Below are 12,314 nucleotides of genomic sequence, written 5' to 3'. Positions count from 1 at the left end.
GTTTCCATGATGACCATCTATTAATTCTCTCAGTTATCCTTAAGGAACTCAATCCCTCATTAAAGAGAGGAAAGCCATGGCTTAGAGAAGTGAAGGGCATTCATTGTCTGAGGATACCAGGTGGTAGGAGAGCCTGAACATTTGACCTTATCTCTGTCCCAGTGCTTGGCATCCCCCACACCTGTCTTTTAGTCCTGGCTTTGGAGCTGTTCCTGGCACAGCTCCTTACCCAGAGTAAGGCATTTAATTTCCATATGGCCTGTCTTATAAGAAGTGTTAGTAAACTTAATCAGAGTGTGTTTATAGTTCTATTCTGAAATCAGTGAGTTCTAGGTTTAATGAAGATTGACCACCTTCTCGAGGACAGACATGCTCCTTACATGCTTTGTGTCCCCATGAGCCTGATGTTCATGTCTTCTCCAGACCTTTCAGTTTTGTCTTTCTGTTGTGGGATAAGGGCTGAACAGAGGAAAGACGAATCATAATGACTGTTGGAATCCAAGCCAGTTTGTATTTGCTGACAGGTATGGCTGAGGGAGCTTCCCTGGTAAGCTCACTTGGTAAAGAATCTGCCTCCAGTGCAGGAGACCTGGGTTCGATCCCTGGGTCAGGGAAGATCCCCTGGAGGAGGAAATGGCAACCCACTCCAGTATTCTTGCCTGGAGAATCCCATGGACAGAGGAGACTGGTGGGCTACAGTCCATGGGATCGCAAGAGTTGGACATGACTTAGCGACTAAACTACCACCACCATCACCACCGTGACTGAGGGAAATAAATTACCTCTAGGTTTAAGCAGGCTGGCTTTTAGTTGACACTGTAAGTGTAAATAATACTCTTCCTGGTTTATGAGTTGAAATTGGTTGTCTGCCACATAAATTTCTTATTTTGTCTTCAGTTCATGGTGTGATCACAGAATGCAGTTTTGGAGATAATTTCAGGTCAGTTTATTTGCTCAATAATGATAATAATAACATTCATTGTCATTTAGTGAGCATCTAGTAAATACCACACTATGTACACACATCATTCTTTTTTTTCTGTATTTTTATTTTATTTTTTATTGGAGTGTAGTTGATTTACAATGTTGTGTTAGTTTCAGGTGTACAACAAAGTGATTCAGCTATACATATATTTGTATGTGTGTGTATACATACATATATATGTTGTTTTTCATATTCTTTTACCTTATATGTTATTACAAAATATTGAGTATAGTTCTCTGTGGTATGTATAGCTCCTTGTGGATTATTTATCTTATATATTGTTGTTGTGTTAGTTTCTCAGGCATGTCCAACTCTTTGGGACCCCATAGACTGTAGCCTGCCAGGTTCCTTTGTCCATGGAATTCTCCAAGCAAGAATACTGGAGTGGTAGCCATTCCCTTCTCCAGGGGATCTTCCCGATTCAGGGACTGAACCCAGGTCTCCTGCATTGCAGGCGGATTCTTTACCGTCTGAGCCACTTGCTAAGTTGCTTCAGTCGTGTCCGACTCTGTGCGACCCCGTAGACGGCAGCCCACCAGGCTCCCCGTCTTTGGGATTCTCCAGGGAAGAACACTGGAGTGGGTTGCCATTTCCTGAGCCACTTAGTACTGTCTAAATGTTCATCCCAAACTCCTAATTTAGCCCCCTACCCTGGTATTTCCTCTTTGGTAACCATAAGTGTGTTTTCTGTGTCTATGGGTCTATTTCTGTTTTGTAAACAAGTTCATTTGTGTCGTTTTTTAAAAATAAGATTACACATATAAGCAGTATCATATGATATTTGTCTTTCTCTGTCCAGCTAACTTCACTCAGTATGATAATCTCTAGGTCCATCCATGTTGCTGCAAATGTACATTATTCTTAACCTTAGAAGAAAAAAAGACATTTACACTTACAGTCTAATTCCCACTCTACAGATAAGGAAACCTAGACTCAAAGAGATGAAAGGACTCAGTTATGCTCATGAAGAAAGTGGCCAAGTCAGCATTTACCTAATTGCAAAGCCTGTACCCCACTTCCACTTCCACACTGCCCTGTCACTGAAGGCTGGAGACTGACATCTGCAGGCTCCTGCTTCCTCCTGTCCTACTTCAGTGGGGGAAGGACTGTGCATGAGCCAGTGCTGGCGCCTGCTGCCCAGGTGTCCTTGGCTTGTGCTCTGATGTAGGGGGGCACACCTTTGTTGACTAGAAGATGCTGATGACCCTCCCAAGCCATCTGCTGACAGGCCCAGGGGAAGCTGACCCCCTGCCCTTACCATAAAGAGTTCACTCTGGACTCTCCGACCAAAGGGAGGGGGGCTTGACAATTACTGTGCTGTTGAGCTGAACCCAGTCAGTTCTTTTCATTTATTCGCTGTCCTACTTTTCTTTGAGCGTTTTGTCCAAACTTCTAGCATGGACTCTTAATCCTCGCTGTACATTAAAATCACCTGGGGTTTTAATTCTAGCCATGCCTGGGTACCCTCTCTAGATATTTGGATTTAAATGGACTGGGGTGGGGCCCTGGCTATCAGCATTTGAAAAAAAAATTAGTACTGCAGAGGATTTTAATATCCAGCCAAATCAATGCTTTAAGGGTAGAAAAACCCTCTCTTCACTCTTTTGTTGATGTGGTGTATTTTCTTCTGACTTAAGTGAACCCTCAGTCTTATGATGTTATCATTCCTTTGAGAGATTGAATCTACTCACCCAAAGCATTCATGCCTTTTTGAGAAGTTTAAGACTTTGAAGGTGCTACAGGAATGGACACAGATGCTGAAATTGGCAGCCATAGAGCCTGGGAGTGAGTCACTTTGGATCGGATCGCTCAGTAAGTTCAGTTCAGTCACTCAGTCGTGTCCGACTCTTTGCGACCCCATGAATTGCAGCATGCCAGGCCTCCCTGTCCATCACCAACTCCCGGAGTTTACTCAAACTCATTGGATCACTAGGAGCAGCCAAAAGACTGAGCCATGACTTTGCCACCTTCCCTCCTAATTCATTGTCTTCCCACCCCGTCACCAGATTTTCAGTGTTGAAGGAGTTGTATGTTTTAGTTGTGGGGTATTCACTGTCCAGTGATTTTCCTCCTGAGCCTATTGTGGCTCATTTACACTGGCTTGGATATGTTTATAGTCTCTTTACTTTTTGTTTGTTGTTGTTCAGTTGTTCAGTTGTATCTGACTTTGTTGTTGTTCAAGTCGCTCAGTTTGGTACCCCATGGACTGCAGCACGCCAGACTTCCCTGTCCTTCTCCATCTCTGAAAAGTAAACTTTTTGTTTGCCGATTGAATCTACTGCTACTCTGAAAAGAAGTGGCTTCAGTGGAGAAGATCACTCTGCACACAGAGGGCCCCATCGCTCTCTAGTGGAAGCACAGTCGGACTCTCAGCGTGGAACTTAGGGCTGTCTCCATCATCTGACTCCAGTCTTTCACTCTAGAATCAAGGCCACTCTTCCCTGTCCCTGGGCTCCAGCCAGGTGAACTGTACCCTGGGCCAGGATCCGCCCTATCGCTGCCTTTGTTCCCTTTTTGTCCTGCTGGAACATTAGCTCTGTCCCTCATCCCAGTGGCTAGAAATAGCCTTTTCTTTCCTAGAACCCTGCACTGCTCTGAGTGGGAACACTTTTAGAACTTACTACACATTGTACCTTGAGCTATCATTATTTATGCCTGTGTATAGTTCTTCCCCTCCCGAAAGCTTCCGGAGGGTGGGGCAGCCTCTTACTTTTGGTGTCTCCTGCCGTGCCAAGAATATTGGAAGCATTCCCTGAATGTTTTTTGGACAACTCAGCCATTGTCCAAAATTAATCTCATGAGATGTTGGTAGCTTTGGTGAACATTTGGGAGAGGTCCTCCGTGATAAAGTGAAATCCGGTGACCTAGTTACAGAATATCCCCTGCAGGCACAGTGGTGAGGCAGGCTCATGTTTAAACTCAGTGAAAGAAGAGCCCGGCTTATTTCTGGTGGCAGTTGTTTACATGTCTTTTAAAATGACCCTCCTCCCTTTTTAATGGCTCCAAGATTTAAAAAAGTTCTTTAGATATAATTGAATATGATCAGTCTTCTTCCTGTAGTAGTTCTAAGCAAGGTCTTTTGTTAATTGAGGGCTTATTGACTAAGCATGTATTTTTTTTATTTAAAGCTCTTACATTTTATTGATTTAGTTGATTTACATGTTGATTTACAATGTTGAACAACAATTTAGTTGATTTACAAATCAATAAAGTTTATTGATATAGTTGATTTACAGTGTTGTATTAGTTTCAGGTGTATAGCAAAATGATTCAGTTATACATAATACATATATTCTCTTTAAGATTCTTTTCTCATATAAGTTATCCCAGAATATTGAGTAGACTTCCTTGTGCTATACAGCAGGTCCTTGTTGACATCTGTCTTATATTAGCAGTGTGTGTATGTCTGTTCATCCCAAGCTTCTGGTTTATCCCTCCCACCATGTTTCCCCTTTGGTAACCATAAATTTGTTTTCCATATCTGTAAGTCTGTTTCTGTTTTGTAAATAAGTTCATTTGTATTTTTAAAAATTAGATTCCACATATGAGTGATATCACATGACAGCATTTAGAATGGGGCTGGCATTGAGCTGTCTGCAGGGATTAACAAGAGGTGGAGATGCCACTCCTGCACTTCCGGCTGAGCCTGGCCGAAACCCACACACCCAGAAGCCCCATGTGCTGCGGCGGGTCAGTGAGTGGGCAGGGGACACAGGGGCAGTGATGAAAGCCACTGTTCTGGTCTTCACTTATGAAAATAAAGAGACTGGACTCACTTATTAGTGAGCTTCTGGACTCTCCTGATATTCCCTGCAATGATAGTTCTGTTTATTATTAAAATTAATGATAAAATTAATATTAAAATAGTAGTTCTTCTGGTAAAAGTAATATATGCTCATGTTGCAAATTTAGAGTGTAAAAGTATAAAAATCCCACACTTCACAGGTAACAGTGACATTTTATTTGTGGAAGTTTGACTATGTGACCCCAGCTTTTTTAATCTGAACTCTCCCCTGACAATCTAGTTCTCAGCTCACTCTGTATAACATTTTTAAAGCATTTGTGATTAAAAGAATACTGTATTTCAACCAAAATGTACTTTCATATGTTTTGACACCTGCTAACCTCATACATATATATATATATATATATATACACAATCATACACAACACGCACAAAAAGAGGAATAGTCATTGATGTTGAGAACCAACCTCTCATTTTACAGATAGAAAAACTGAGGCCTGGAACTTGTCCAGGATCATTTAAAAAAGAAAAGTGGCTACCGACCCTTCAGCCCACGTCTCCTGAATTCCTGTCCAGTGCTCTTTCTCCTTGTCAGTGATACCTCCTTACTAACTCATGGAAGCAGGGGTAGAGAGAGAAAAGGAAAAACACATCAGTTCTAAAGACTGCAGTTTTTTTCCTGAGTCCTTTCGAGGAGCTGTTTTTGTGACTATTCAGAGCTTGTACAAGGCCACCTCTTGGAGTGTTCAGGCTGGACCAAGAGGCCATTCACTGCTGACTGCAGCCTCCATGGCAGGCTCCGTAGAACCCTGGGTTCAGAAACCAGATGGGAACAGACTTTTTCAGTCAAATTTCAGGGTCTGAGTGTACACAGAAAAAATCTGACTGCGCATCCCGTTAAACTGTGTACCTAACAATGAAACAGTGATGAATGAGCGTGACTGGCTGGGGCGGGGGCGGGGGTTGCTGCTGGGATGGGTTCATCTTAGTCTGTAATTCATTCGTGAGCTCCAGTAAATCTTATACATGAATGCAGATTATTCATTCTTTCTCAATGTGACCTATTATTCTAACTCCCCAATCATTTAGTTGTTTCCTTTTTCATACAGAACAAAGCATGGATTCCTGTTTGACATTTAAGGCCCTCTGTGATCTATCCTTTTTTTTTTTTTCATTTTTTAAAAATTTTAAATTGGAAGATATTTGCTTTACAGAACTGTGTTGGTTTCTATCAAAGATCAACATGAATCAGCCATAGGGAAATATTTATTTGATTATTGGACTGTGTCGAATCTTAGTTGTGGCATGTGGGCTCTAGTTCCCTGACCAGGGATTGAACCTGTGTGATCTATCCTTGACACTGATATACTATGGGGCTGTAATAACGTAGTGGTTAAGAGCCAGCCTGGGCAGCCAGGCTGTTCCACCATTAGTTAGCACTCTTACCTCAACACATTACTGAATCTATGTTTCACTTTCCTCATGTGTAAATGGGAGTAAGATTGTTCTGGTGAGTAAATGAATTAGGATTTATAAAGGTGAACCAGTGACTAGGTCCTAATTCCTGACGTGGAGAGTGCTTTCTTTGTTTATGAAATGGATACTTTTCCAGTTCCTCCACTAATAGCATTTCCATTTTGCACTAGACTTCTGGTCATTTGTGAGATGGTCCCCTCATTTTTCTGTCTCTCTGCAACTGTGACCCTCACCTTTAACACACTAGCCCTCTCATTTCTGCCTGTCCAAGTCTTAATCATCCTTTTAAGGCCAGGCTCAAATGTATCTTTAGGCATTTCTTTCTTCATTCATTCACATATTCTTCATCCCTTTAGCAAAATTTCTTTATAAAGTGTCTATTGTGTGCCAGGTGCATTTTCTAGGAAGGTTTACATGGTTCCTCAAGTGGGGAGAAGTTCATCACATTTGCCACTGCTGTGACATAAGGCCATTAATATTGCTTTTCATTTTCTGATGAGCAAGTTTGATCTCCCCTACCAGAATATTAGCTCTTTGAGAGCAGAGTGCTTATTGCATGGGTGTGTGCTAAGTCGCTTTAGTGGTGTCTGACTCTTTGAGATCCCATGGACTGTAGTCTGCCAGGCTCCTCTATCCATGGTAGAGGAGCCTGATTTCTCCAGTCAAGAATAACTGGAGTGGGTTGCCATGCCCTCCTCCAGAGGATCTTCCCGACCCAGGGATTGAACCCGCATCTCTTATGTCTCCTGCATTGGCAGGTGGGTTCTTTACTACCAAGGTCACCTCAGAAGCCTCAGGGCACTTATTAAGCTATATTTAAATTGAATAAATAATGAATAAAGACTTACTGTTTGTGGATATTTTTATTATCTTCTAATAAAGTTAAAAATATAGGAACAATGCTGTGTGTGTGAGAGAGAGAGGGAGAGAGACAGAGAGAGAGAGAAGAGATATTTTGAATGAGAAGAAGGTTGAGGCTGGTTTTGAGGACAAAGAACCACCTCCAAGCTGGAAACAGGAATGAGAGTAAAGCTGCAGATGCAAAGAGAAACAGGATGAGAGAGTAGGTTATTGTTTGAACTGTAAAGCAGTTGCTCCAAGAAATGGTTTTCCTTAAGTGGTATAAAATGTGAAGTGAATTGGGTCTCACTTTTCCTTTCCCTCTTTAGGAGGTTGGAACTGATTTTTAAAATGAGGTGGTGGAGGAAGGTGGAGTTTGGAGAAGGAAAGTGAAAACTCTTTTCTGAGGCTCTCTTTGCCAAATAGCTCCCGGGAGAGAAAGTTCAGAGGGAGGGCCTGGCCAGGCCAACCAGCGGCAAGTAGACCAGTTCACTCTTCCTTTCGTCATTGTCCCGGTCACTGTCCCATCCCTGTTCCTCATTTCCAAGCGTCTTCTTTCCTTTTTCCTTTTTTTAAACATATTACAGGTGAGCAGCTAGGGGAATGTTGAAACAAAACACAAAGGAAGCAGACAATTTCAGTATACAATGACGAAAATGATGCATTTTAGATTAATTTACCTGATCTGTTTCCCAACTCAGGCATCCCCTCCTGCCACCCCTCTCCTCATTTCATTTTCCCAACTTCTGCCTCTCTCTGATTGAAGGCTGGAGGAGACTCTGACCACACAACAGGTTTGAGAAGGCAGCAGGGCAGTTTTCAAGTGCTGACTCTAAAGGTTTAACCTGAGCAAATTCCTTTTTTCTGAGGGTTTTTAGCTGTTTTATTTTATTTTTTTTGTCTCTGGAGTTTATTGCTAAAGATGCTTTGCTGTGGAAGGCATGGAGTTTCAGTGATGGGCCTGCATTGACTGAATGCTTGGTGTATGCACATATCAAACTACATGGGAAAGGGATGCTGAGATAGGAAAATTGGACTTCTGACTGCAAGGGCTCAAGGGTGTGTGTGTGTGTGTGTGTGTGTGTGTGTGTGTGTGTGTGTGTGTGTGTGTGTGTGTGTGTCGAGCGTGTGTCGAGCGTGTGCGGAAGCGCTATGGGGAGACCGGTTTCTGGGGATGGAGGGTAGGTCAGGGGATGGGTAGATTGGTGTGTTAATCAGCTGGAGGCTCTCTGTAAACCATCAGTGATGCAGGGAAGGGCAGAGGGTTCTGTTTGCCTGCTGCTGGGGAAGGCTTCAGTGGAGGGTGTGGTGTTGAAAGTCTTGAAATATGGATAGGACTTCTATAAACAAGGAAGCTAGACGTGCGTCTTCCAGACAAAGGGAACAGCAGAGGCCTGGGAAGACCGAGAAAAATGGGGAGTGACAAGCTGTGGAGGTGAGGCACTTGTGTCAAGTCACAGAAGTGGTATCCAGCCCCTCCCCACCCCTCAAGCCCATCGTATGTTTGGGGCTTTTATTATTTTTTTTCCCCCACTGTAAGCAGTAGAGAGTGGCTATGAGTTAGAAAAAGCTGTGATAGGCTTGCTCTGGTGCATGTGTGTGTGTTGTTTTCTTTTCCTCTTTAACTTCCCGAGTCTTTTTAGGAACTGGGAGGCACCCTTCACTCTGGGACGTGTGCACGGGCTGTCTTCCTGTGTCTGTTCTTTCCCCTTCCTGCCTGGCCTGGGGCCTTGTCCGGCTTGCGATGATGAAGTGTGGCAAGGCCAGCTCCTGGGAGCTGCCCTGAGGGCTCTGGGCAGACCGTGGGCACTCTTCAAGGTTTCCCATCCTTTTTCCTCCTCCTTTTCTCTTCTTCCTCCCCTCCCTCCCCCTCTCTCTCAGCAGCAGCAGCAGCAGCAGCAGCCCTCCCCTCCCTAAAATAAATAAACCAGTCGCTCCAAAAGGTTCCAAGCACATTAGTCACATATCCCAGAAGTTTAATACAGAATTATTTTGACAGCGAGAACAAGAAGTGTTTTCTAGTTGAACGCACAGAACTTGCTTCTTCCAACTGGGCTTTCTGCCGCAGAGACAGATGATATGTTTTTAGATGGATCTGCCGCGCAGGAGACTGCGTCGCTTCCCTTGGAAACATGACAAACTGCTCACTCCCAAAAGTGGTTGGGGAAAAGATGTGAAATGAGAGGGAGAGGGAGAGGGAGAAAGCACAGCCTTATTGAGAACATAACTTTCTCCCTAATAACTTCAATCAGCCACCGAGAGCTTTTCTATGTGTTTATTTATTTGGCCGCCCCTGGAGCCGGGAAGTCCTTTTTTAAACCCCGGGCTCATGGGTGTTCTAAAAGATGAGGACAGGTCGAGTTATTGCAATGCGGGTGGCTCTCCAAGCATTCCAGTTGAATAGCTCTTCCAGAAATATTTCTTGACTCACTTATTTAGCACTTTCTGTTGCCGTTACTAAGCAGATTGGAGAGTCCTCCCTGTGATTTCGCCAGACTCCTCTTGGGCTGACGTGGATCCGCTTATTCCTATCTGGCCCATGGAAAGGCAGAGGAATGCGAAGCTGAAGTCCACTGGTACCCAGCAGGGACTTCAGCCTGAGCGTCCAGAGCGCAGCCTGAAGAGCCAGAAAAAAGTGTGTGCGTGACTTTCCCGGCTTCGCCCTTCTCCTTCAAGACCCCATCGCCAGGCTGGAAGAGCTGTCTTCCAGGGCGGCTCACCTGGGTGTGACGACCCAGAGATGAGCCTGAAGGAGAGACATTAAGGAACTTCCACACCTGGGATGAGTGTCCTTATGGCTCCCATGATCCTCCACTCTTGCTTCTCAAATCTTTCTAGAGACTTCGTGGGGGCTGAGCTGACCTCTCTAGTTTTAGTGTGTACTTGCAGAAGCTCTTTTAACCCCCTCTCATTGTTCTCCATGAGCCCCTCATCCCCAGGTCTTCATCCAAGAAATGTCTGTGTGGTCTGGAAATTAACTGGCCATATGACCTTGGAGAGTGGACTCATTGGGACTTAGTATTTTCAGAACCTTTCCTTTTTAAACACCTCATGAAACCTCATGGGAGATCCCAATACAGGTTTCCCCTGCTCTAAATACAGTGTTCCTATAAAACAGTTCCTGAGCCAAAATGGAGTAGAGTGAAAATTTTCTTCAGCTTTCTTTAGTGAAAACTGGTACTGATGTAGGTCTTTCGTAAAAGCAAAGTGACATAAAGAAAATTATTGAAAAGCAGAAGATACCTATATATAAAATAACCAAAACATAACTACATGGTGATGCTGTCATTGACTGTTAAATGGTTAAATAGGCTTCCATTCATTGCCAAGCTGTCGTCCAGAACTCTCTGGCTCTGTGGAACCTACTTTGAAAACCATTGTATTGGAGGCACTGCAGGACCTCTGGTAGCCCTGGTGACCGTGGTTCTGGCTTCTTCAAGTTTCCTGCCTCTCTGGACATGTCTCAGGGTTGAGAAAGTGGCACTTGTACAGATGAGGAAGATGGGCCTGAAGGGAGACATGACCCTTGCTGGGTTCCTCACACTGGCTTTGAAATCCTGTGTGATGAAGGCCTTTTGGCTGGTTCCCCTCCAGTGATTGTTCTCACGGGGCTGCTGTGCCCCGAGGCTTCCGCACCTGGGCTGGGACCTATGCCCCTCAGTGGCCAGCACCAAATGATCGTTCTCTGAGCTGCCCTGAGCAGTCATCTCAGTGGATTCTTGGTACCGTTGTTAGGCTCACAGGCTCTGTCTCAGAACCATTATGAGAGGAGTAACGTGGCATTCAAGCTGTTTTTAAGGAAACTCTTTTTTTAAAAAAAAGTGCTGAAGAGAAAAGTTAAGTGCTAGGAGAAAATTAAAAATGGGCTGCCTCTCATTCCTCCTCTGATTCTTATGCTGTACCTACAACTGTGTGACACTCTACTGTTTCCCAGAGAAGGTTCTGACTTTTACCACTGTATTTTACATTGTCACATTGCAAGACAATTTTCTTTTTTTGCCTATTCACTGTAAACCTTTATTTTACAAGTGGCTTTCAAACTGTGGTTTGTTTGACCAGTTCACTTATAAACTCTAGTAGGTATTAATTTTTCCACAACATTTCCTTACTTTTAGAAATTAAATTAAAATTTCCTATATATTCCCAACTCCATAGGAATGTCAGGAAGTTGGTTATGCAAGACAAATTCTAAGGAGCTTTTTTCCAGCAAAGATCTCACTTGAGCCTCACCATAATATAGATAAGAAGGAGACTCAACGAGGTAACACATGTAGAATCAGAGTTAGGCTCACAGATCAGCTTAGGTTGAGAAGAATTTCGGGGATATGAACCTTAGGCTCCCTGACTCATAACCATTGCAACAAATTATTCCTTTTTCTTGTAGCCAGAATTATGAATGAATATCCTGTTAACACTATTGTTTATTAAGTGTTTATTTATGTGTCAAACACTGCTAGGCAGACACTTTATAAAAAGCTCATTTAAATTCTTCAGCTGCTTTATAAGGTAGAAATGATCATGTCCAGTTTGTAGATGAATCACTGGAGATATTGAGAGGACAATAACTTGTTGAAGGTTCCTCTTCACAGAGTCAATGGACCTCATCTTATAACCAGGACTGCCTGTCTCCAGAGGCCTTTCAAATAGAGAATGTGATCTCTACCCATCCTTGTCCTCACCAGGAGACAAAAGGTACTCTCTGGAAAATGACAAAGCTAGTTTGTGGGTGACCACGTGCTGCAGTGAGTGCTGAATACTGTGAAGGGTTAACAGGTAGCCATTTTCTGTCTCTGCTCTTGGAGCTCATAACTAATCTTTATGTAGTCTCTTCTACTTTCATTTTAGATTTTATGTGCTCCACGTGGAAATTACTGATCTATGCACCATTGAGCGAGTCATTGCTATTCCTGGGCCCTTGGTTTCACCCTCACTTGAAATAGCTCTTCTTTCCTGCTCCCATATTTCTGTCCTTCTAAGTTGACATGCCTGGGAAATGTGCTTATTGAATTCTCTTTGTATAAGTCCATGGCTTCCCCAGTGGTTCAGCGGGTAAAAAATCTGCCTGCAATGTAGAAGATATAAGAGACACAGGTTCGATCCCTGGGTCGGGAAGATCCCCTGGAGGTGGAAATGACAACCCACTCCAGTATTCTTGCCTGGGAAATCCCACAGACAGAAGAACCTGGCGGGCTACAGTCCATGAAGTCACAGAGAGTTGGACACAACTGAATGACTGAGCATAGCACACATGCAAGTCTTTTCAAGAAT

General features: G+C 43.5%; 1 protein-coding gene across 14 annotated transcripts in view; it reads left to right on the top strand.

Moving 5' to 3' along the window:
* The window catches only part of LPP (LIM domain containing preferred translocation partner in lipoma), a 715,161-nt gene that overhangs the window by 94,420 nt on the left and 608,427 nt on the right, over positions 1–12,314 (top strand). For 5 of the 14 annotated variants that reach the window (XM_065943114.1, XM_065943117.1, XM_065943116.1 and 2 more), the window contains one exon: positions 11,636–11,738. The exons of the other annotated variants lie outside the window; for them this stretch is intronic. The gene's annotated coding sequence lies outside the window, so the exon portion shown is untranslated. The remainder of the gene's footprint in view (positions 1–11,635; positions 11,739–12,314) is intronic. 14 annotated transcript variants of the gene reach the window in all.

Source organism: Muntiacus reevesi, chromosome 8 (assembly GCF_963930625.1).
Source record: "Muntiacus reevesi chromosome 8, mMunRee1.1, whole genome shotgun sequence".
In the NCBI taxonomy this organism is placed as follows: domain Eukaryota; kingdom Metazoa; phylum Chordata; class Mammalia; order Artiodactyla; family Cervidae; genus Muntiacus; species Muntiacus reevesi.
Note: the sequence above shows the minus strand (reverse complement) of the source record. Positions and strands in the feature narration are given on the sequence as shown.